The sequence below is a fragment of the Odocoileus virginianus genome, chromosome 18 (genome assembly GCF_023699985.2).
Source record: "Odocoileus virginianus isolate 20LAN1187 ecotype Illinois chromosome 18, Ovbor_1.2, whole genome shotgun sequence".
Lineage (NCBI taxonomy): Eukaryota > Metazoa > Chordata > Mammalia > Artiodactyla > Cervidae > Odocoileus > Odocoileus virginianus.
The window spans coordinates 46,211,441-46,231,891 of record NC_069691.1 but is presented as its reverse complement, the minus strand read 5'-3'; the positions used below and the strand labels follow the sequence as shown (position 1 = coordinate 46,231,891).

Genomic DNA, 20,451 nt, shown 5'->3' with positions numbered 1-20,451 from the left:
CATTCCCTCACACCCTCTCCCCTCCTACAGGGCTGGGCACAAGCTCCCTACTTCGACCCCTCCACACACCCTCACCAACGCCCCATTAACAAGTACCCATGTCCCCTTTAGTAATATGCAGAGGGCTCTGGCCGCTCCCAAGTCCCTTCCCTGAAACCTCTTGTAGATGACCACAAGGCTGGGAGTGCCTATCTTAAAAAATCTGCCCAGACCGATTCTCTTTGGTTTGGATGTGGAGCCCAGACGACCGCACCCATGACCCCCGTGGGCAGACTAGCCCGGGCTCCTCAGTTTTCTGTGGTCCAGGTGTGCTGCTTTCTGCAGTCGACACAAGCTGCCTCCCGCAAGCTAAATGGAAATGTAGCCATTTGCAAATGCAAATGTCTAAGATGAGACAGACTACGAACCAGATGACTGCAGGAAAAACTAAAAGAGTGACAAGAAAACAGTGACAAAGAAGGGGCTGCAGACTGAGTTAATCAAGGCAGGATTTGGAAGACAGCATCTTGAAAAGTTGAGCCTGGCTCCAAGCCCGGAAGAGAGACAAGCGGAAAGATTCCTGGGCGTGGGGCCTAAGAAGGGCTCAGTTTCAAGTGTCAGGGAGATGCTGGAGAGCTGCTGTGGCCTCCAAGTGTGGGCAATGCCTGGAACCAGCCAGAAGGGGCTGATTCTTTCAAGTTTAGGGACAGAGACAGACTACTTGTCGGAAGAAGAAAGGTGACAACTACTGAAAATGACCCCTCTCTTTACTGGACCAAGATAAACCATGACAGTGGCCATTTCAACTAGTCTAGTCTACACTCTCAGATTCTTCACCCCAGTGACTTCCTGATTTCAAAGTAACTTTGGGTGAGATTGCTGGTACCATGTTTAATGTCTCATGGAGCAGAGAATACAGACTACAAATAATCAAGCGCAGAGAAGCTTCAGCTCAATAGGTGCCCTGGCCTTTAATTGCCTTGTCTCTGCAAAGCTGAAAACCCCATACATGAACAAGAGTTACTAATATTTTAAATTAAATAGTTTGTACCAAGGAAGACTACACTGAGAAAAAAAAGAGCTCATGAGGGACAGAGTTTGCTGAGAAAGAAGCAACTCTCCCTCCACGCTCATTTATTTCCGTAAGTACTGTGATCTTCTGGCTTGCCAGGTGGCTCAGTGGTAAAGAATCTGTCTACCAATGTAGGAGACTCAGGTTCCACCCCTGGGTTGGGAAGATCCCCGGAAGAAGGAAATGGCAACCCATTTCTTGCCTGGGAAACCCAGGTATTCTTGCCTGGGAAATCCCATGGACAGAGAAGCCTGGCGGGCTACCGTCCATGTGCTTCTACACACGTTATTTCTGCCTAGAATGCTTTTTCCCCTTCCTCTCTCCCCTGCACGTTCCAAACTCTTTAGAGACTCGACTCAAATGTCACTTCCCTTTACTCCTTTCTTTGTTGGGGTAATTTCCACTTAGTATTCTATTTGTAATTAACTATTCAGCCTGTCCCCTTCTCACACACAACCTGGAGACTCTTTTAATCCTCTTGGCACCACAGCAACTATGCCTGGAACAAGAGATAGGTACTTGACATGTATGGCCTGATTGATGAGCAGAGATCAGTGTTTGATATATTTGGCCTGATGAATGAGCAAAAGATTCCCTCCACTTAAGGAGATGAGTATAGGCATCCAGAGTCTGTGCTGCTTGACCTCTTTGCCTGAGTGAAACATAACTCCATTCCTCCAAGGGTCCTTGGCGTCCCCTCTCTGGTGAACCACTTCTTCTTGTCAAGAAATACCCTGGCCCTAGCTTCTCTTCTAGAAGGTCATTCTAATGTCTATTCTCAATACCAATTGGGCTATTTCTTTTGCCTCCTTAGCCTGAGTTTTAGTCCACCCTCTATTCCCTCTACCAGTCCAATTAAGTTCAGTCACTCAGTCGTGTCCAACTCTTTGCAACCCCATGGACTGTAGCACGCCAGGCTTCCCTGTCCATCACCAACTCCCAAGGCTTGCTCAAACTCATGTCCATCGAGTTGGTGGTGCCATCCAACCATCTCATCCTCTGTCATCCCCTTCTCCTCCTGCCTTCCATCTTTCCCAGCATCAGGGTCTTTTCCAATATCAGCTCTTCACATCAGATGGCCAAAGTATTGGCACTTCAGATTCAGCATCAGCCCTTCCAATGAATATTCAGGATGGATTTTCTTTAGGATGGACTGATTTTGATCTCCTTGCTGTCCGAGAGACCCTCAAGAGTCTTCTCCAACACCACAGTTCAAAAGCATCAATTCTTCAGTGCTCAGCTTCCTTTATAGTCCAACTCTCACATCCATACATGACTACTGGAAAAACCATAGCTTTGACTAGAGGGACATTTGTCAGCAAAGTAACGTCTCTGCTTTTTAATATGCTGTCTAGGTTGGTCATAACTTTTCTCCCAAGGAGCAAACATCTCTTAATTTCATGGCTATAGTCAATATCTGCAGTGATTTTGGAGCCCCAAAAAATAAAGTCTGTCACTGTTTCCACTGTTTCCCCATCTATTTCCCATGAAGTGATGGGACCAGATGCCATGATCTTAGTTTTCTAAATGTTTAGTTTTAAGCCAGCTTTTTCACTCTCCTCTTTCACTTTCACCAAGAGGCTCTTTAGTTTCTCTTCACTTTCTGGCATAAGGGTGGTGTCTTCTACATATCTGAGGTTAGTGATATTTCTCCCGGCAATCTTGATTCCAGCTTGTGCTTCATCCAGCCCGGCACTTCGCATGATGTACTCTGCATACAAGTTAAATAAGCAGGGTAACAATACACAGCCTTGACGCACTCCTTTCCCCATTTGGAACCAGTCTGTTGTTCCATGTTTAGTTCTAACTGTTGCTTCTTGACCTGCATACAGATCTCTCAGGAGGCAGGTCAGGTGGTCTGGTATTCCCATCTCTTTAAGTATTTACCACAGTTTGTTCTGATCTATATAGTCAAAGGCTTTGGCGTAATCAATAAAGCAGAAGTAGATGTTTTTCTGGAATTCTCTTGCTTTTGATGATCCAACAGGTGTTGGCAATTTGATCTCTGGTTCCTCTGCCTTTTTTAAATCCAGCTTGAACATCTGGAAGTTCAGGGTTCACGTACTATGGAAGCCTGGCTTAGAGAACTTTGAGCATTACTTTGCTAGCATGTAAGATGAGCGCAATTGGGTGGTAGTTTGAACATTCTTTGCCATTGTCCTTCTTTGGGATTGGAATGAAAACTGACCTTTTCCAGTCTTGTGGCCATTGCTGAGTTTTCCAAATTTGCTGGCATATTGAGTGCATATTGACTTTGCATTCAAGTGGGCCTTAATTTCCTCTACCAACTGGTTCTTTAATTGGCACATTTCCTAACCCCTGCCTCTCAGTTAATATCTTACCAGCCAAGCAGTGGTCCAAGCTACGAGTTTCATGTCATTCTTTTCTTTTCTCTCTTTTCCCATCTCCCCACCCCTGCCAAATGCCGAATTGAACTCTCTGCCTCAGGCTTCAGAGTCCACCTCATTCTTGCCTATTTTTGTTCCTCCAGCCTCAACCAGTACCTTCTGAAAACTCCTAAAACTCATTCCTTGGCTCTTCTGAAACCCATGAGCTCCTTTAGTAGCCTAGCATCATCTCCCATGCAGGGGCACTGTCACTCCAGCCACCCCTCCCCCCCAAGTCCCACTGCCTTTTACCCTGTCACCTTCTTCTCAGACACTAGCATGGAAGAAATGTATGTCCCTAAATCTGACCCCACCCACTTTGGAGGGTACTCCCTAGTCCAGGTGGAAATCTGGGAAGGAGTTTCTCAGCTTTATTATTATTTTTATTACTACTACTGCTGCTACTATCATTATATTTAGGACATCATCTATATACCCCCAGCCCAGAACTTAAATCCCTCTGATTCCATTGCCTACTTTAGACTTCAGATACTGTGTTGTCTCTTCTAAGAAGAATCACATCAACACCTTACAACATTATAAAAGAAATGCCTTGGCAAAATCTAAACAACAGGTAAAATAAACACTTTCTGATTTCAAGTAGTTGCTAACAGAACTATAATGCTATTACAATGATTGGTACTTTGCACAAATTCTACTACAAGCTAAACAAATTGCAAAGACATTTTTAAGATGATTTTTAAAGTGTTTTCACAAGGTTGAGCTGATGATTTAGCTTTTTCCAGTAATATAATCTTTATTTAATTAACTGGATGATTCCATATCAGTAGTTTGCTGTTGCTGCCAATGCTGTCAAATGTGCAGCAATTTAGTCACTGGGGAAAGAACAGTGCTGACAAATTAAAAAGTATATTTCTTCCTACAGTTTTCCTCATTAACAACAGTTGCTTGATGTCTTATCAACAAAAATATAAGGTGCTTGTTTTCTCTCACAGAAACCAGAGGGTTAAAAGCTGATATGACTTCTTGTCACAAATACAAGGAAATGTGGAGCACTATTCATTTTCTTAAAGTTCCATTTTCAAAAACTAAGGTTTAAATTGTCGTAACACTCATAAAATGTTAGCTCTTGAGGTCTTTTTCAGGCCCAGGGAGAAGAAAGAGGAAAAAACAAGGACACACTGGAGAGAATATGCCTGCACTGGCCTACTGGAGAGCAAGATCAAATATTTCTAAAATAAATTAAAACTGACTCCCAAATATAAGCTTTTTCTAACTAGACTACATCTGGTCCAGCCTTTCCCTTTCACTACCTATCAGAAGACTGTTAAAGATTCTGGAGAAATTCACTTAAGAGGTTTCAACATCTCTATTGAAATGTCTAAAGTAAAAGTATATGGCAGAAGACCTGACTAGATGCTAGCAAGCCAGCATCATTCTTAATGGTAAATAATTTTCCCCTAAAATCTTGAACCAGGTGAGGCTATCCACTCTACCATTCCTACTTAACATCATACTGGAGGTCCTAGCCAGGATGATAAGGTAAGGAAAAGAAATGAAATGCATTTAGATTGGCAAAGAAGAAATCATTATTCACAGAAGACAGAATGGACTATGTGGAAAACACCAAGAAATAGGCAAAAAAGTTACTAGAACCAATAAGTGAGTTTAACAGGCCTCCAAGGTACAAAGTCAACAGAAAAAAAATCAAGTTAATTTTATGCACTAACAACGAGCAGTTAGTAACTGAAGAATATTGTAAGGTACCATTTAAAATAGCACCAGACAAAATGAAGAGATTAAATATATAAAGGAATAAATATATGAAAGATTTGCTTTTCATTTTCTTAATTTCTTTTGAAGAACATATTTTTTTTTAATTTCTATTAAGTCCAATTTGGCCTTCTGGTGTTTTTTTTTTTTTAATAGTTTGTGACTTCTGTCTTATCTAAGAATTATTTGCCTAACTCAAGGTCACACAAGTTTTCTTCAATGTTTTCTTCAAGAAACCTGATGGTTTTAAGTTTCACATTTAGGTCCCTCCTCCATTTTGAATTATTTTTGTGGAGTATGTTTCTGAATTAAGCAAACTCTCATAAACTAAAGTGGCAATAACACAGCAAACTGAAAAATCAATGAAAATCAGAGGGTACACACACAGCTAAATCAATCTTTCTGCTAACTTCCCTTGTTGAAGCAAAGAGATGCAATTAATATAGTAATGCCAGTTGATGAGTATGATAAAGTTTTTGCCAGTTTTCCTATTGTTTAAGTTCTTCCGTTGAGCAGTTAGAATAATAAAGAAGTGAGGGAATAAATACACTGGTCTCCAACGACAGCCACACAGACTCAGGATTCCACCACTATCTTCTCTAATATCATTTTGAAGCCCTAGTAGGTTGCTATAGCTTATGTCTCAATTTAGCATCTGGGTAAGAGAGATAACTCTTAGCATCACTAGAGAAGGTTATGAAAAAAATTATACAAATGCAAAGTATACTTACAACATACTCTTTATTCGCTTCTACCTTACATCCTGCCCATACCACATAGTGATTAATAAGTTACTTTGTACTTCTTTTGATCATGAATATCGAGCTATACATGACTTAAAGTCAATTAGCCTTTCCTGTGACAGGAAACAATAAATCAGGTGTACTAAAACATACTTAGCATAATGTCATGCTCTTCTAAATTTATGATTTATTCAGGCAAAACCTGGGTTATCGCTTTGCAGGTATATGGAAGAAAGTACTCCTGCAAGGGTGGGAGGTTGAACTGAATGAGCTTAAGGTCCCTTAAGTCTTCGAAAACAGATGCATGTCGAATCCCTGCTGAACTACTTCCTAGCTATGTGATACCAGCAAGTTGCTTCACTTCTCTGAATTTCATTTCCTAATTGTAAAATGAACTAAAAATACCTTACCTTACAGAGATCTCTTTTTTTTCCTCTCCAGGGTTAAATAGCACTGTTCAGATATTCAATCAATATCTAGTTTTCTCGATATCTCCCTATTTCCCAACAATCACATTCGTGCTCTAGAATTCTCTCAAACATTATTGTTGTGCCCAGCTGCAATGTTCTACAAGGGAGTGAAGGGAGAAACAACATATTTGCCTGAGACCTACCCAGTGACACCTGACCTGGCTTGGGATGACCTCACCCTGGTGATGTAGATGGACCAGAATAACACAGAAATCTGATGTGTTGATATTATTTGCCAGACTGACAATTCCCATAGAATTATACAAATATACAGAACCAAGACAATTAATCAAAGTAGGAACAACAGTAGCTATAAATATATATGCACCTGACCCTGTTCTGAGCATTTTACATGTGTTAACACACTTGATCCTCACAACAATTCCATGAAATAGGTACTTTCATTATCTGCAATTTTACAGATAGGAAAACTAAGGCACAAGGAGCATGAGGGTCTTGCTCAAGGTCACAGAGATGAGATTCCAACCCACAGTTGGGTTCCAGACTGCCTCCTAAAGACCTTCTAAAGAAAAAGAAAGGAACTATCTTTTGGTCAAGAAGTGGCATTGCCAAGTCTTAACAGTTTTTCCATTCATGGCCACCTATGCACCTGTCCCAGTTTTCTTAAACAACATCAGGGTACATAAGGGGCTCTTCTAGAGCATTGGCAACATTCTGTTTCTTGGGGGATGGGGTAGTTGCATGGGTATCCATAATTACTCATTAAATTTCATGTACTCTTCTGTTGGTATGTCTCACAACAAGACGAAGTGGATTGGCACCTGTGCAAATTTCCCACTGTGCAGCCTTGTGACTTTGCCATGTTCAGCCATTGCTGACACACACCTAGGAGACAACATGAAGGCTGGGGAGCACACAAGTGGGGGGTGCTGCCCGCGCCTCCCCTGCCGCCTCTGTGTTGTCCACATTTGCATGCAAGAATCACTGGAGCAGGAGCCCAGCTAATCTCCTGGCTGCGTGATTGTTATTATCATGCAGCGCACACATGCATATTCATCCAGATTTAAAGGGAAAAAATAAGCCTTCCTCATGGTACTGCTGATAAACAACCCCCAAAACCTTCCTTCCTATGCTCAAATGAAACACATTTTGAAGCCCTGTCATACTTAAAAGTGATTTGCCCGTAAGTCTTTTATATGTTAATAACACTGTACGTTGAATATTTCATTCCCAAGATCATTATTTGATTGGTTTCCACGTGATGGTGCACACAATGGAAATGGACAGAGCAATATCAGGTGCCTTTGGACACCAATCTCCATGTTAAAGCCGGCGTTGCCGGCATCTAAATACGCTGAACACAGCTGCGGCGGGAGCCCCGGCCGTGTTTGTCAAGTCTGCTTATTTCCAGACAAAACGTTTTAATTCCTTGCCTGAGAGAGGGGGGCTGACAGGCAAGGGCGATGCTGGAAGAGGATGGTGAGGAGAGGAGGAGAAAGGGGAGAGTGGAAAGGCCTGAGAACCAGGAGTCGAGGAATTTGGCCCTGCCACTCTCCTACAGCTATTTGTAAGGCTGACTTCTCCGCGTCACCCGGTCCTCTCCCCATGGGTGCGTGTGCTCAGCTGACGTCTGACTCTTTCTCAACCCCATGGACTGTGGCCTGTCAGGCTCCTCTGTCCATGGCATTTCCCAGGCAAGAATACTGGAGTGGGTTACCATTTCCTCCTCCACGGGATCTTCCCGACCCAGGGATTGAACCTGTGTCTCCTGCATTGCAGCAGGATTCTTTACCACTGAGCCACTGGGAGGAAGCCTGGGTATTATTATATCCAAGAAAAAACAGAGATTCCCCAGGAGACGTTAAATAACCACAAAAGATCGACCCTAGGTTCTTAGCACATAAGGCATCATATCACTCTGGAGCTCTCACAACACACATCTCAGCCATGGTTAAGAGAGAGAAAGCTCGGATCAGAGTGTCTGCCTTTGAGTCCTGGTTCCCAATCTGTGAGACCTTGAGCAAGTCACTATACCTCTCTGAGCCTCACTTTTCCCATTTACAAACGGGAATGATGCTAGTACCTACCCACAGAAAGCTGTAAGTCAATGAGATGGTGTATAGAAAGTACTTAGAACAATGCCTGAAACACAGGATTCGGTCAATATATACAGGCCACTCTTGCTGTTATCACTGCCTTCACTTTGCGGGTGCATCCGCGCTCTCACAGAGGTTCTTAGCCCGGCTCTCTGGAGGCCGTTCCTGCCCCTTGTACTACTGCTATTTGCAAGTGGCCCTGACTGAGGAGGCTACCGAATTCTGCATTCCTTCCTTCCTGTTCTTCAGAAGCCCCTGTGCCCACACAAAATCCCACCTCCAGGTCATCGCCTTCCACCCCCCTCCTCTTCCCCAAGGTCTCTGGGGAAAGAAGGGCAGGGTGCAGCCATGGAAATAACAGGAACATTCTGCAGCCAATGACATGGCAGCAGCGCCAAGAGACCGCTCTTCCTGGCATGACGGAAGCCTCGGGGCTAGGAATGGATAATTCACATGTTGAAATATACCTTGCATTCTCAACCCACCGGGAGATTAAGGCTACTGGGTCCAGGCCTGCGGGTATAAAAGAAGACTGTTTTCTTGGTCTGTCTTATCTGGTACTTGGTTCTTTAGGCCAAGCATCTTTGCTACAGACTTCTCCTCCAGATTGCCCTTTTGCCACAACTGGCCAAGGCCTTCAATAAAAGCCCCTCTGCCCAACCTCAGGGGAGCTGGCTTGTCCCGCCGACCAGCACGCGGCCAGACCCAAAGCAAGCGCCTCACAGCAGAACCTAGACCCTCACAGAAAGCAAACTACCTATGAATTAAAGGAGTAGCAATGTTGACGCCCCTGGGTGTTGCTGCTGCTACTGAGTCACTCATTCATGTCTGACTCTGCCACCACATGGATGTAGCCCGCCAGGCTCCTCTGTCCATAGGATTTCCCAGGCAAGAATACTGGAGCAGGTTCCCATTCCCCTACTCCAGGGGATCGTCCTGACTCAGGGATCGAACCCACGTCTCTCCTGGCATCTCCTGCATTGGCAGGCGGATTGTCAAATACCCACTAATGACAGTAGAATGCGCTCAAGATCACACATCAAAGCCCCAAAGCCTCAGTTCTGCCAGTTCTAGCCCTTTCCAAAAATGAACCAGAGCTTGGGCTGAGAGCTATGGGAAGAATGAGGACCCTGGTCCACAGCAGACCACTCCTCCGTCTGGAGGCCGGACGCTACGCGGTTGCTGTCGGCACATCCTTCTATTCAATCCTCACAGCCATCCTCTAACGAGGGAATAAACTGTAATGAGCGGTGTGTCCCCATTTCCAAGATTCAAAACCTGCGGCTTAGGGAGACTGAGTGATCTGCCCGGGAGCTGGGTTCTTGGATGGAAGGAGCCTTGGAGAGCTGCCAATCCAGTTCCCAGCTTCCTGAGACCCAAGAATGTGTGTCTCGCGTCAGCAGTGCCCCCAGACTCAGAGCCCAGGCCCCCCGTGCTCTTCTCAGTAGAACATCATGCTTTTCATTCACCTTTGCTTTATCTAAAAGCATTTTCAACATCAGCAGTTTGGTGATATCATGTAAAAGGAAGCTCTCCCAGGAGACCAAAATACATCCCCAAATTGTTTTCTAAAAGAAAACCTTGATTTTTTTTTTCTCTTCTTCAAACACACCAGCGTAAAGGCTGCATAAAACCTGCCCTACTTAGAGCTGCCGAAAGAGGTTCAGCTTTCGAATGCGGTAAATCAAGTTCAGCTTTACTCAGGGACTCATCACCCCAATAGCTAATGAAGATAATCCATCAGAGCTGTGGCCATTCCTGCCCAAGGAAACAGCAAAAAAAAAAAAAAAAAAAAGCTGGGGGTGGTGGGGAGGGGGGAGAAAAACCACCAGGAATTAAATGGGGAAACAGATGATATTTAATTATATAAATATTCTCAGCAATGCTCAGAGGAATGGAATTATTGGCTTACTGGGCAGCCCCTGACTGAACCATGCAGCAGAGAAAATTTATACCGTGGAATTCATGCTTTCATTAGAATTCACACAGCCTGTGTTTAGAAAGTAGGTGTCTGGAAGCTTGATGATATTTCACGTTCATCATCTGACGCTGTGACTCGGCGGCGTAAAGAAGAGAAGGGAGGCATCGCTCTTATTCATTTGATATTTACATTTTATGAGTGTTATTATTTGACATAATTGCATACAAAGAATTAGCAATGTTAATTAATGCCGCACTAATGCAGTCATAATTACTTCCATTTATTCTAGGATGTAAATGAATTTATAAATTCATTTATTTGGAATTCAAGTGACTTCTCGGATTCACACTTTTAACAGCTAAAATCTATTTGCCCATCCTTTCTAACTAACCCTGCACAGAAAGATGGTCTAGGGTTTTAGCTAAAAAGGACCTTCCCTGGCTGAATTCATGAAATGGAAAAATGAAGCCATTTTAACAATGAGCCGTGGATTTGCTACAACTGTATTTCTGGTCACCTATTGGGCGTGTTTGATATTATTCTCATCCCACTTCCTCCGTGATGAAGTTGAATTAAGTGGTCCAAAGAGAATTTCAAACAGACTTCTTTGCACATTTCAATTGACAAACGGCAAAGAAAGAAAACAAAAGTAGTGATTTCAACATGCCACTCAGAATTATAGTAACTCATGTTTCAAAAGGATTTTGAAAAATTTCAAGTTATAAAGGTGTCTTCCTGGGGAAAAACCAAGGGAAACTTCACAATTTAATAAATTTAAATTATAAGATGTCTGTTAACAATTAATATCCTTCACACAACGAATGTATCTCCTGAAAAAACTTTTTTAAAAGTATTCAGAGGCAGTTTTCATCAGTGAACCTCTTCTTGAAATATTGTCCACCCATCATCAGTTTAATCCAAACAGCATGTTAACAAGATTTTTCTTTCTTCTGGAAATAATACTGCAAGAGATAATGCCAATCAAATTCTGCCTACAAGAGGCAACCTCTCTCCCATCTCCCCACCAGCATAACACACACACAAGTCTACTCACTAGAAAACTTTGACGGAGATTCATCCTGGAACAGATTTCAGTGAACTGAAGGAAAGGCGGTTCTCTCACCATATTCTGTACTGAGAGACTAGCACTTCTATGTGTTTTTAGAAGGGGAAAGCAACTGGACTCTAGAAATGCATCTGGGTCCCTCCACAGAACCCCCAGGACAGAAAGTTTGGAGCTCTTTCCCCAATTCTTGCATGTGACCCCTGGAAAGGATGTAGAGGTCATCTCACCTGGACTGACCCCATGCCAGCCTGAAACTACCTCTGGCCTGGTGACGAGGGAGGAGGAGAAGGACCAGAGAGCTGGCCCTGTCATCTTCTTCACACTCCTTTCCTGTAGGGAGCGTGCCCCACGCAGGACCGACACAGCTCCCCACCCGCAGGGGTGGGAATGTGCCCCCACCCATGGCTCAGATCTTCCCTTGAACTGCTTGTCCCCATGGCCTGACGTCTCAGTCCACACCCCTACTCCCCATCTTGAATTACCTCTGATAGACAATAATCCTCGAGTGCATGCATCCAGCCTCGGGCTTCTCTCCTGATCTGCCCTCCCGACAATAACCACCGTCACCTCAGAAAGGGAAAGTGTTAGAAACTCAGTCATGTCCAACTCTTTGCGACCCCATGGACTGCAGCCCGCCAGGCTCTTCTGTCCATGGAATTCTCCAGGTAGGAATACTGGAGTGGGTAGCCATTCCTTTCTCCAGGGGATCTTTCCGACTCTGGGACTGAACCTGTGTCTCCTGCATTGCAGGCAGATTCTCTATCACTGCATCATCAAGAAAGCCTGTTACCTCAAACTCAAATCTAAACATGTTCCCCTCTCCACGAGGCTCTGTCCAAGACATCAGTGAATTCCATCACACTCCACCCCGTTGCCCAGGCAAGAAATCCAGTTGCAAGCATTCCCCACCCTCTACATCCAGTCACTCCCAAATTCCTGTATCTCTTAGCCCTGGAATCCATCTCCTTGTCACCTTCCCTACTCCCACTAGCTTGCTCTGTCCCCTAGCTTATTTCACCTGTTTATCTCCTATACATCCCTCACCCATCCTCTATGACACAGTAAGAATGAGCTTCTAGTTTAAATCTCAGAAGGTGCCATTCTACCAGGTAAAACCTTCTGAGGAACCATCAGGGAAATGCAAACCAAAATTACAGCGAGCTGCCACTTCACACCCACTAGACGGCTTTAAAAAAGACAGATATGGACTTCCTCGCCGGTCCAGTGGTTAAGACACCGTGCTTCCACTGCAGTGGGTGCACGTTTGATCCCTGGTCTGGGAAGATTCTGCATGCTGTGTGGAATGGGCAAAAAAAAAAAAAAAAAAAACCAGAGAGAAAGAGAGAAAGATAATAACAAATGTTGGGGAGGATGTGGAGAAATTGAACCCCTCTGCTGACAGAATACACTGCTGGTGGGATTGTAAAATGGTGCAGGGAAATAGTCTGGCAAAAGGTAAATAAAGAGAAAGTCACCACATGACCCAGAAATTCCATTCCAAGATACTTACCCAAGAGAAATTAAAGCAACTTTAAGACATGAAAACTTATATACAAGTGGCTGCAGCAGCATTATTCTTTGTTTGTTTTTTGTTTTGTTTTTCCATTTATTTTTATTAGTTGGAGGCTAATTACTTTACAATATTGTAGTGGTTTTTGCCATACATTGACATGAATCAGCTATGATTTACATGTGTTCCCCATCCCGATCCCCCCTCCCACCTCCCTCTCTACCCGATTCCTCTGGGTCTTCCCAATGCACCAGGCCCGAGCACTTGTTTCATGCATCCATCCTGGGCTGGTGATCCGTTTCACCCTAGATAGTGTACATGTTTCAATGCCGTTCTCTCGAAACATCCCACCCTTGCCTTCTCCCACAGAGTCCAAAATTCCATTCTGTACATCTGTATCTCTTTTTCTGTTTTGCATATAGGGTTATCATTACCATCTTTCTAAATTCCATATATATGCGTTAGAATACTGCATTGGTCTTTATCTTTCTGGCTTACTTCACTCTGTATAATGGGCTCCAGTTTCATCCATCTCATTAGAACTTATTCAAATGAATTCTTTTTAATGGCTGAGTAATATTCCATGGTGTATATGTACCATCCTTATCCATTCGTCTGCTGATGGGCATCTAGGTTGCTTCCATGTCCTGGCTATTATAAACAGTGCTGCGATGAACATTGGGGTGCACGTGTCTCTTTCAGATCTGGTTTCCTCAGTGTGTATGCCCAGAAGTGGGATTGCTGGGTCATATGGCAGTTCTAATTCCAGTTTTTTAAGGAATCTCCACACTGTTCTCCATAGTGGCTGTACTAGTTTGCATTCCCACCAACAGTGTAAGAGGGTTCCCTTTTCTCCACACCCTCTCCAGCATTTATTGCTTGTAGACTTTTGGATAGCAGCCATCCTGACTGGCGTGTAATGGTACCTCATTGTGGTTTTGATTTGCATTTCTCTGATAATGAGTGATGTTGAGCATCTTTTCATGTGTTTGTTAGCCATCTGTATGTCTTCTTTGGAGAAATGTCTGTTTAGTTCTTTGGCCCATTTTTTGATTATTGGGTCATTTATTTTTCTGGAATTGAGCTGCAGGAGTTGCTTGTATATTTTTGAGGTTAATCCTTTGTCTGTTGCTTCGTTTGCTATTATTTTCTCCCAATCTGAGGGCTGTCTTTTCACCTTGCTTATAGTTTCCTTTGTTGTGCAAAAGCTTTTAAGTTTCATTAAAAATATGGAACACTTCATGAATTTGCGTGTCATCCTTGCGCAGGGGCCATGGTAATCTTCTCTGTATTGTTCCAATTTTAGTATATGTGCTGCCAAAGCGAGCACCCTTTTTCATTTGTTTTTAATTAATTTTTTTATTTTGAAAAATTTCAAGCCTACAGAAATGCTGAACTGACAGTACACTAAACATTCACATACTCCTCACCCAGATTCATCAGCTGTTCACATTCTGACAATCCTCCTCTCCCCTCGGCCTCTCTCTCTGTCTCTAGGTCTCTGGCTGTCTTCCTATGATATGAATATATATGTATAAATATATATATGTTTTCCTTTTGCTAAATTTTCCAAAACTGAGCTTAAGACATCATGAAATTTCACCCTCTTCACTTCACCATTCATCCTTCAAGACCAAGAACCTTCTCCCATCTAAACACAACTTTAAGAAACTGAACATTACTATGATCATCCAACATTTCCTCCATTGTCTCAAAAATGACCTTTAGAGCTATTTGGCTTCTTCTGATTCAAAATCCAACTAAGTTTCACTCACTTCAGTGGGCTGTTATTTCCCTTCAGTCTCCCTAATCTAATACAGCTTCTCCATTTCCCTCTGTCCTTCAGGACATTAAATAGTTAATGGGGTGCAGACCAATCCTGCGGAAGCTGTGTGCCCCCATTCCAACACATCAGGGTCTCATGATCTGTGATGTCAAGCCTGACGTCAGTTTGGTTAAGGTGCTAACCACCAATCTCTCCATGTCAAGGGCACATTGTTCTCTTAAGGACTCCATGGAGGACATGAGAACACTCTATTCTTCGACATCAACCTTTCTCCCAGCAGTGTTAGCATCCATCCTGAGTCAGTGATGATACTGGTGTTACAAAACAATGATTGTTTTCAATTGAAAACAATTCTATTATTTTCAATTCCCTCTATATTTATCAGCTAACCTTCCTCTAAGTAGAGCATCTCCCAACTCCCAGCTTCCTGTACCTCTCTCATCACTGCTAACTCGTGGTTTCTAAAAAAATGTAATCTGTTATAACCCATGGCCATGAAAACATTTTTGAATACTGAGATGTTCCCAAGTTTGGATCCTGAGAGTCCCGTTCAGCTGGTCCTTTGACATTACCTCACTAGGCCTTCAGCACTTCCTTGCTTCTGACACAACCAAATAGCTCAGTGAATTCTTTTAGGTGGAATATAGAATTTAGAAACCAATACCGAGGCACTGAGTTGCTCATTACTACTGGCATGACATGGCTTCTAGGCTCTTTCGGTAGCTATAGCTGTGTGTGGGCTGGGGGGGAGGAGGTGAGGACTGTCTGTCTGTCTAACATGAGTCCATACTGATACTTTCAACTCAAATCCAATACCTTGAAGGCCTTCCTTACATTTCCTCTTCTCCATATGTATGTTACTCCCTCATCTGCAGCAGAATTTCTGGTTTCCAACACATCAATACCTTTACTTATTTGCTCTCTCTTAAATAGACACATGTTTTCAGAATTTCATCACCAGTATCTCTACCAACAGAAGTCCTTTTGTCATTAAACTACATCCACTATGGACAGAATTCTTTAAATACTGGACTCTCTGACAAGCTTAGAATAAAAAGATCTCTTCAGTGATTCTGCTAATTATAAAATTAGTCTGTTCTCTCAATATGTGAATTCAAGATAATACCAATACATATATACACATAATCATCAAACTATGAAAATTAGCTTTCACATTCACTTTTAGAGGACCTGCGATATTTAAATAGGTAATGTTAAGCTAGTCAACATTACAGAGCTTTTAAGGACCATGGTTCCAATTTCCATCAAAACAATACATCGCTATTTCCAAGAAAAAAATTAAAATATTTTTCAATATGTAAGTAATTTTCCTAAGATGACCTTCAAACAATTAATAAGTCTGATTCATGCTTTAACATTCTTTCACAAGAAATAAATGAAAAAAAAAGAAATAAGTGAAACTGTTCTATTTAAAATGGAAATCTCTTGTTCCTATAAAACACAAATACGGCCTTGAGGTTTACATCATACTGAAGCAGATTTTGGTAGCACCTCAGTAACTAGTGCTTTTAATTGCATGGTCACATCTACTGTGACCTTGGTAAGACAGCTACTCCTCTCCGAGTCTGGAAAGCAGGTGTCCCTGCCCATACACATTTAGTCAATGGCTTGGTTCTGAGCATTTCTCATTCCTCAAGATCAGGTCTTATTCCTCCTTGTGTTCTATTTTCAACAAATAAAACCTATGATGATCTCTGTTGAGGATCCCAGACTATTACTTCCTCTTCTCCATGACTATCTCTGAAAGTACAGAATTCTTAGGACAAAACCATAGCTGTTGTTTAGTCACTAAGTCATGTCTGACTCTTTTGTGACCCCATGGTCTGTAGCCTGCCAGGTTCCTCTGTCCATGGGATTTCCCAGGCAAGAATACTGGAATGGGTTGCCATTTCCTCCTCCAGGGTATATTCCTGACTCAGGGATCAAACCTGCATCTCCTGCATTAGCAGGCAGATTCTTTACCACTGAGCCACCAGAGAAGCCCACAAACCATTGACTACCTACATGTAAATGGTCAAAACACCACTGCTGTGTTCCTTCTGTATGGTGTTAACATAATTTTTAATTAATGATACCAACAAGAAACATCCTAAAACCTTGATCTTAAATAAAATGAATTTCATCTAGATTGAGATTCAAATACCAAGACTCAAAAACCAATTGCATGCCCTTTCTCGAACTTTTTTCCTAAGTCTGTTTCACTTGCTTCTTCCAGAAGCAGGTTTATTTAGCAACAATAACACACTCTTTAGCGACGAAAAGCAGCCAGTGCGTGTCATGTCTTCTGACAGTGGGTGACGTCCTCACTGGTGGTGGTACCGGCTCCTGTCGCCTTGGGAAGTGACCAACATCAAAACCCTAATGCTCAGCCAAAAAAAATCGTCACTACATGTCTACCCAACTTTCAGTCTTGTGCCTTAAAAAGTGAAAAAGAGACTAGAAGGCTAATGCAGACGAAAGATACTTGTGTGAGTGCTCTCTGAGGGTGAAGGAAAGACTAAACACGAGGGAGTCGAGACTGATGGGTAAATGAAGAGGTGAAAGTCGGGATGCATTACTCGGAGGGGGGGTGGTGGACATGAAGGTGGAAGAATGTGGTGGAAAGAACTGTTTTACTGGAAGAAAGACCCAGTGCGTCTTTCCACACCTCGTGACTTATGGGCACTTCCATCCCAGACAACAGTCTAGCCACGCCACCTTCTCGGGCTTCTGCTTTCTCAGGTCCTGCATGAAATGTCCTGCTTATTTTTCAAACTGAGATAAAACACATATAACATAAAACGCACCACCCTGACCATTTTTTAAGTGTGCAGTGCAGAGGCACTCAGCACATTCACACTGTTGTGCAACCGTCTCCACCATCAATCTCCAAAACGTTCTCATCTTTACAGCCGAAATTCTGGCCCGAGTGAACACTCATCCCCCATTCCACCTTTCTCCCAGCCGCTGGTAAGCCTCTTCCTGCTTTCTGTCTCTGTGGATTTGACTCTTCTGGGTACTTCACATAAAAGTAGAATCATCCAGTATTTGTCCTTTAGGGACTGGCTTACTTCACTGAGCACAAGGTCCTCACAGTTCATCCATTCTGTAGTCTACATCTACACGTCCTTCCTTTTCAAGACTGAATAATATACCCTTGTATGTACAGGCCACATTTTGTTTATCCGTCCACTTGTTCAATGGACACCTGATCATTTCCACTGTTTGGCCACAGTGAATAATGCTGCAATGAACATGGGTATTCATGCTCCTCCAGTCATTTTTAACAACCTCCTTTAGAATGTACAGACAGCAAGATCTCTCTATTAATTTTTTTTAAAGATTCTTCTGTACTCGGCAGGAGATCCACAGAATCTGAAAAACTGAAGAGGAATATTTGTTTTGATGATTCCCCAATCCACTCAGATATCCAGCTGCTGACTTTGCTGATGTTTCTAAATATTCAGCCTGAAATAAGTTCACCCCAGCATCCTTTACAGCCTTATGATTCAAATCCAGTGTCTCGTCTTCGTTTCAAAATATGAGGAACTGAGCACAAAGAAACTGACACACACAGTTCCTGGTCTTAAAAATACTTCTTTATTACACCTCCCTTCTGAGTCATAAAAACAAACTCCTACTCTAATAGATTTTATATTTGACATATTTATACTTTTATGACTCAATCCAATTTTATTTATTTACATACACATATGGATGCACATGTGTTTATATATGTGTATGTATATATCAATATATGTATATATAACATTTTATACACACACATATACACATTTATTTACACACAGTGAGTTCTATTCTTCATCTGTCCTATTCAGGCTGAAGTCCAATTTGCTGAATTTCCAAGGGGATTTTCCACTTCAATACATAAAAAAATATGCTCACAATTTACAGCACATAATAAAATTGCCAGTGCAGTTAAGTGAGCCATGTTTCAGAGTAGAAGTATGTACATGCTAAAATAAAGAAGTATTTTAGAAGCACCCCCAGTTTTCTTTTGAATCAACTAGAGTGTTACAATAAACTGGCCATAAGAAACCAAGGATACAAGGGTCAAGTGATGGAACATTGATGCTATGTGGTTGTGAAACATTTTAAGTCAGATGAGAAGGTCAGGTAACTTTTTAAATGACCCTATCCTTGACCTCACACCTTCTTATCAAGTGACATTTGCTGAAAAAGAAATACGATGGACATATTTGGCTATTTCTTTGGTGGTCCAGGGGCTAAGACATTGCATTCCCAATTCAGGGGACCCAGGTTCAGTTCCTGGTCAGGGAACTAGATCCCACCTGCGGCAACTAAGAGGCTCATATGCCACAGCTAAAGACCCCAGGTGCTGCAACAAAGATCGAAGGCCCCACGTGCCACAGCCAAGACCTGGCACAGCCAAAATAAATAAGTGTTTAAAAATAAATAAATAAATAAAGATTGATGTATTCATCCCCCCCAGGTGAACTCATCACTGTTTTTCTTCCAATGACTGTAAGCTCTAGTCAAATTTGTATTCTGACACAACTCTTCTGCTAGAATGTTCTTCACCCCCAATGTCTAAATCCTTTCCATTCACTAAGTCTCCTCCCTGAGGCCCTTCTCGACACCCTCACAAGCAGACATGCCTGAGTCCTCCCTCCTCTAATCTTGCTCAAGATGGTTCCCAATGGGAACAAAGAGCAAGTGATGAATTCCCACCATGTCTCATCCCCATGGCCCGGCAACCGCATGTGTGAACACACCGGCCAGGGCTCTCTGACGGCCGCTGTCAGCTCAGTTCAGTCCAGTCGTTCAGTTGTGTCCGACTCTCTGCGACCCCATGGCCTCCCTGTCCATCACCAACTCCTGGAGTTTACTCAAACTCATGTCCACTGAGTCAGTGATACTATCCAACCATCTCATCCTTTGTCGTCCCCTTCTCCTCCTGCCCTCAATCTTTCCCAGCATCAGGGTCTTTTCAAATGAGTCAGTTTTTCACATCAGGTGGCCAAAGTATTGGAATTTCAGCTTCAGCATCAGTCCTTCCAATGAATTTTCAGGACTGATCTCCTTTAGGATGGACTGGTTGGATCTCCTTGCAGTCCAAGGGACTCTCAAGAGTCTTCTCCAACACCACAGTTCAAAAGCATCAATTCTTTGGTGCTCAGCTTTCTTTATAGTCCAAGTCTCACAACCATACATGACTACTAGAAAAACCATAGCTTTGACAAGATGGACCTTTGTTGGCAAAGTAATGTCTCTGCTTTTTAATATGCTGTCTAGGTTGGTCATAGCTTTTCTTCCAAGGAGCAAGCGCCTTTAAATTTCATGGCTGCAGTCACCATCTGCAGTGAATTTGGAGCCCAAAACATTAGTCTCTCACTGTTTCCATTGTTTCCCCATCTATTTGCCATGAAGTGATGGGACCAGATGCCATGATCTTAGTTTTCTGAATGTTGAGCTTTAAGCCAACTTTTTCACTCTCCTTTTTCACTTTCATCAAGAGGCTCTTTAGCTCTTCTTCACTTTCTGCCATAAGTGTGGTGTCATCTGCATATCTGAGGTTAGTGATATTTCTCCCAGCAATCTTGATTCCAGCTTGTGCTTCATCCAGTCCAGCATTTTTCATGATGTGCTCTGCATATAAGTTAAATAAGCAGAGTAACAAAATACAGCCTTGACTTACTCCTTTTCCTGTTTGGAACCAGTCTGTTGTTCCATGTCCAGTTCTA

The 20,451-nt window shown here is 42.7% G+C and overlaps 1 protein-coding gene and 1 non-coding gene across 8 annotated transcripts in view; both read right to left on the bottom strand.

The window, feature by feature from the left end:
- MSRA (methionine sulfoxide reductase A) overlaps positions 1-20,451 on the bottom strand; it is a 357,066-nt gene that overhangs the window by 235,829 nt on the left and 100,786 nt on the right. The window lies entirely within an intron of this gene.
- Positions 14,163-14,269, bottom strand: LOC139039554 (U6 spliceosomal RNA). The gene has a single exon (XR_011492894.1). It is a non-coding gene; the product is annotated as a U6 spliceosomal RNA (small nuclear RNA).